Genomic DNA, 6,168 nt, shown 5'->3' on the forward strand with positions numbered 1-6,168 from the left:
CGGGCAGCGCGGTGACACCTCAGTAATGCCATCACTCCGCAGCCCCAGTTGCGCACTTGCGCGCCGCACCCCGCAGACAGTGCAGTCGCAGCGGCTCTACTGCCCGGGACGTGCGCTGCGGGATGTGCAGTCCGGCTCGCTTTGATCCGGGGATGGTGTGAAGCTCACGTCTGGATCAATTTGATTCAATAATGCGAGATTTCGGACAGATGCCCCGGGTCCTCACTTCTACAGTATTGAGATCAATTGCATTTTTTGTATTGCCGAGAAAGTGCAGATCTGAACATCCACGCCAGCGCACCGATCTCTACAGTGACATATCGGAATATACTGCAGTGGAGATGTCCCGGGTCCGGCCCCGTGTCAGGTTAATTGATCAGCAGCGTCCAGACCGACCAGGCGCCCCCTGGAGGGATCGTCGGTCACTGCGGGTGAAGAGGCGCAAATACAGAGTGACCAGTGCTGGGAACCCAAACCCCATGAGCAGCACCCAGACCGCACCAGTACAGTATCTCCACAGCTATGTTCCCCACTCTCACCTTCCTTACAGTCATCTCCGGGGAGGATTGGGGTCCTTATGTACACAATGTTTAATATATCATTTTAAAATCAGAGTCAGTGTGCCACGGGGAGTAAAAAAACAAAACATAAAATCTGCTTCTATCCTTGGACAATAATATCAGCACCCACTCGTAAAGTGCAGTTAAATAGAAACCCAGAATCAAGCCTTTCTGGACCCAGTGTAGAAATCTCAGCGCTAACAGTTTTCACATGAAGTGTCCAATAGGGCAGTGGTGCCCGACCTCTCTAATGCCCCGGCACACTGTGCTAAGACCAAAAACCTCGCAGCACACCAACATGACAACAAAAAAAACCTAATTAATTAGGTATAGTCTTACCTGAATGGCAACGGGTTGCTAAAACTATTATCAATCGCACATGGCCTGTTAAAATATGTCAGTAGAAGAGAAATTAAAAGGGCAAATGTTTTAACTGCAAGGAGTGGCCTTTAGTGGTATGGTAAAAAAGTAGACATACAGTGTTAATGTTGGCAGCTATTTTAGATTTAGTTTTAGTCTTACTGTTTTGATTAAAATGTTTATCAGTTTCAGTCATATTTCATCTTTCATTAGTTAATATTAGTCGACGAAAACTCATGTCATTTTAGTCTAGTATTAGTCAATGTAATTATAGTAACATTTTAGTCCATGTATTTATTATATTATATTTACGTCTGATCGTATCAGTGGACGGATGCAAAACATAAACATATTGATTGATTTAATTTGAAATTGATCTGAAATCAAGTCACAAACAGCTATTGTAAACTTCATGGTCACATATTACTATAATTCATTTTTGTTTTAGTTTGAAGTCCCTCTTGAAATGTGTTGTAACAAGAATAGAGTTCAAGAGCAGTATGGAAGCATATAGTGGACTTCATTCAAATACAAATGTAATCCCACAGTTGCATTTTCATTATCCATTTATGCACGCGTTATTTAGGTACAAATGCCATATACTCATGCCATTTGTGTTTTTATATTCCAGTACGCACATTCGCTGACAATATTAACATTTCAAATGGCTTTTGCTTTAACATTTCATTTTCAAAGACTTCCCCCGCTGATACACAAAAAATGGATATTTACAGTGATATTAAAAGCATAAGCAGCATATTGTTGAGCTCTACTGTAGCCAAGCGTGAATTGCGCTTCATGCTATAAGCGGATATCGTGGCTTACTGTACTTATAAATGAACCAATTAGATCCTAATTTTACTAATTACAAGACCCGCACTTACCAGTCCTATATACAAAACAACAGGCGTATAACTCACACAGTCTGCATCAACTATACATTAAGCTCAATACACTAAACCCACCAATGTTCAGCGATACACACGCCTGTGTACAATCGGATAGCATTCTGTTGCACAGATTTCCGCAGTTCTGCGCAGATCTGCAGAATCCCACCGATCCCATTGGTGGAGCAGCGCAGATCTGCGCAGAACTGCGATTAGCAGCGCTACACGAACGCGATGACTCAGTAATAAATTAACAGCAAAATATGTTCAGTTCACAATATCTTATAACAAGTTAATTCAACTAAGTGGTTAAACGTATCAAAGCGCATCACAGCTGTTGAAAAACAACAGCACACGCATCAAACATGCCATCCTCTGTTTTATTCTGTTTGATGATTCGTTTCGAACTGAAATGTTTTGTTTGCGGACTGAATGCACACCTGAATGCACGATACAAATACATCCACAGTTAATTTAAGCAGTTTCATATCAAATAGATAAGCCCACCAAAAGGGCAAGGACAAACATTCAATCATATTTATAAAATCTATTTCGTCCACAAGTCCAACCTAGAAAAATGACAAGCAGAGTACAAGATAAACACGAATTGCACGTCTGTGCATTGAATCAGATGCGTGTCACTGATAGCAGCGCAGCGCAGCGCAGGAGCGCAGTCACTCACAGCCAGCGCCACCGACTGCGCAGCTCTCCCTTCCTTTCCGTTTAGAAATCGACTTCACCTGGATATATTATTTTAAAAAGTATACAGTAGATGTTTAAATGTTACATTTTCACAATTTTGAATAACTGTTTTGATAAAAGATTTATGAAGTTGACAAAAAATAATTACATAATATTTTTGGGGGGATACATACGGTGGCCCTGAAGTGAAAAACACAAAAGCAAAATGAAACACGCAATTGCAAAACGAGAAACACAAAAACACAAAGCAGAACGCAATTACAAAAAGAAAAACACAAATGCAAACAGAGAAACACAAAAACAAAAAGCACAACACAAATGCAAAAGGAAGAACAGAAATGCAAGAAGAGAAACACAAAAACAAACACTGCGACCTCTGTCGGTGAACAAATGACTGACCTCGGCGCTGTCGGTGCGTGTAAAACAGCGCAATAGATGCGCCAGCAGCGAGTCCGCTTCAGTGGATGTCCCGGGCTTGTCTCTCTCTCTGCTGCAACCATTACATCCAGAAATGGCTCATTTTGTCATTGAGCACTTAAAGCCCATACGAAACCGTTATATGGTTACTTGTAATGCTTTCACATGAGCCCTCCTGCCCCAGGCCACACCGCACTGTGCTGCATCTCTCCAGGACCAGCGCTGGGGTTCTGGACTGTTCTGTACTGGCCGACTCCAAGGGATAATCAAGGACTTTGATTTTTAAGGTTTATACCCATCCCCCGATCTGTGCCTTTCAACAGCTCTGTCCTGGTTAATTAATTTGACAAAATAAATAAGATGCTCCAATAATTAACAAATGCCTCAATATAGAAACAAATAACAAATAATAAACAAATAAAGCTGCAAAAAACAAATTGTCTGAAGTTCTTAATCAAAAAAATGAACCCCAGCATCTTGCAGTTGTTTTTGAAGATGATGAATTTGCCATGTTGCTTCTTTCTGTTGGAGCAATGTCAGCTTTTTCAGTTTCCCGCTTCACAAGTTCCCCATAAGCATCATTCATGTTTGTGTTTTTCTCAAAATGTTTTCTTTTTTTGGGGGGGTGGTTCTACCTCTGGAGAATGAGGATCCTCTGATTGTTGTGGTGTGCCACTAGCTGGTGGGTCTCCACAGGAGTTAGGTTGATTGCGGTCAGGAGGTGGTCTTCTGACTCATTAAGGGGATCAGAATCCCTAACATCATTCTCAGTCCCACAAAGTCCTGACTCACCTCCTTGTGAGGCAGATGAAATGCCACGCAGAGCCTGAGATCTTGGTCCACCAATGATGTCAAGAATGATATCTGGGAGTTCTCCTTGTTTCTGTGGCTTGTTCCCTGTTTGAAAGTATTTTGACTCACTGTGGTCTTTGGTGGCCTTCTGCTTTAAATTCTTCCAGTGTAGATTCACTTGCTCTAGCGTTCACAGCTGACTAGTTCCTGTGGCATTAACATTGCGGATAATGTCAATCCAGATGCCATGCTTCATCTTGGCTGTCACTGGGGTTCTCTGACCTGAGGTGTTGAATGTGCTCATTAGGTTGTCATAACTGACATATGCTAAATCATGTTCAGGTGTCAAACCAGGAGAGGTTAATTGAGCAGTCTTTAAAGCAATTGTTAAAACAAAGGACCATTCCATTGTTCACCATCTACAACACCACAGGAGAAGATATACCACAAGGGTTCACACTGAACGCCCCAAACCACTTGAAGAGTATACAAATGATGGACTTCATGCACAATTTAGATTTGATCAGGAGGACACTGAGTTCATTACCAATATACTTTGTCAGCATTTTACCAAGTCATTGGAGACAGTTTGTGCCTCCATGAATCCACAATCAGTTCTTTGGTACACAGAGTTTCCCCTGCATCGGCGAGCCTTGTCAGCCAGTTTGTTTCTTTTCCAACTAATCCAGAACACATCAAGAGGATCAAGTGCAAGTTTTGTGATTTGCCAGAAAAATGCCAGATACTTTTGGGGTGATAGATTGCACCCATGTCCACTTCCAGACACCCCATGAGAGGCAATGGGAGGTTGTGAACAGAAAGGGGCGGCACAGCATCAATGTGCAACTTGTGGGAGATGCAGACCTCATCATCATCAACTGTGTGGTGAAATGGCCAGGGTCTGTCCATGATGCACGAATTCTGAGGGAGAGTAATATCTTCCAAATCTTTCAACAAAACCCCCATTGTACTAGGTGACAGTGTGTACCCACTCTTACCATGGCTAATGACAACATTTGCCACAGCAAGCACTGATGCAGAGGATAGATTCAGCAGCACCCATGGGACAACCTGGAGCACAACTGAGCACCTAAATGGGGGGCTGAAGAGGCTCTTTGCATGTCTGAACTACATGTTGAGCCACAGCGAGCACGCAACACAATTCTCACCTGTATTTTCCTTCATAACATAGCTCAAACATGCAAAGCTCCTCTCCACGATGACAGCGGTGATCTTCCACAGCCCCAAGTGAATGGCCCTGACACACCACTGGCAGCACTGCAGCTGAATGGACCAGCTGGAGGGTCAATGAGAGATGCTCTAATGAACCTTTATTATTAAAAGGGTCCTTGAATGAATAAATTCATTATAAAATTCTGATCCAGATCAAAAGTTTTGAAAAACTGGGCCCTGGAGTTCATTTGAAAGCTCCTTGGTGCTCATGGTCGAGTCTTTGCTTTGTAAAGCACTCTGCGGCTACCATGCAAAGGACCTACAGGAACTGCTGAATTGATCCACACATCATGTGAATCACTACAATTCAACACAGATGGAGCCACTGAACTTGGTGTGTAATTTTAATTTAGGATTGCTATTACACAGGGGTGGACACTTATCCAACCAAGATGTTTCAATTTTTATCAATCAAACAGAGCAGGAGCCTGAGCAGAGGAAGCAGATCACAACAATGACATCCCAGACTAACAGCCTGCCAGGATGTTCAGAGGCAGGTCCGACAGGTGTCACAGAGGCAGAAGATAGGGGGCCACTGTTACCCACCAAACCCTACAGGCCACCAGGCGTTGAATTCTGCTCGGTCCATAAATACTCAGATACATAAGAAACGGGCCCTTTAAACATTAATGACTCACCCTGAGGTAATTTATGCTGTAATGAACTGTTACCTACTTGAAATCGGCCTTATGTCACACAAAGTGTTGCGTGTGAGCTGCTGCATAACTGTGCGATGATGTCACCATCACATCCCCCCGCAGCCCACGCGTGATGACGTCAGAACAACCCTACCTCTGTACGAGAACTCGGAGAATAGTATAGAGCAATAACATTAACATATATTTCAAAAGAGTTATCTTAAATATATTTAAATGATCACAACACTTTCTCATTTGCATGTACTGTATGTTCTTGCAGGAATTTATACTTTGATTATAATCAAAATCATCTTATTTTATAATGCGCCGGAGATTGTGTGACGTATTTCCAAGTTATTAATTTGTAGTTCATTTAAATTAAAGAACATATCTAAAGTTATTATTATTAATAATGGTAATCATTTCATAATGAAAGCTGTCTCTCAATTCACTTCAGTTTCAATCTAAAACGTGTTTTATTGGCAGGACAAGTGTGCCAAAGCGTTTTCAGATCCAGTACAGAGAACAGAAGAATACAATAAGATACTAAGATCTCTCTCTCTGTGTAGGTAGCCCATA

This window comes from Amia ocellicauda, chromosome 10, assembly GCF_036373705.1.
Source record: "Amia ocellicauda isolate fAmiCal2 chromosome 10, fAmiCal2.hap1, whole genome shotgun sequence".
In the NCBI taxonomy this organism is placed as follows: domain Eukaryota; kingdom Metazoa; phylum Chordata; class Actinopteri; order Amiiformes; family Amiidae; genus Amia; species Amia ocellicauda.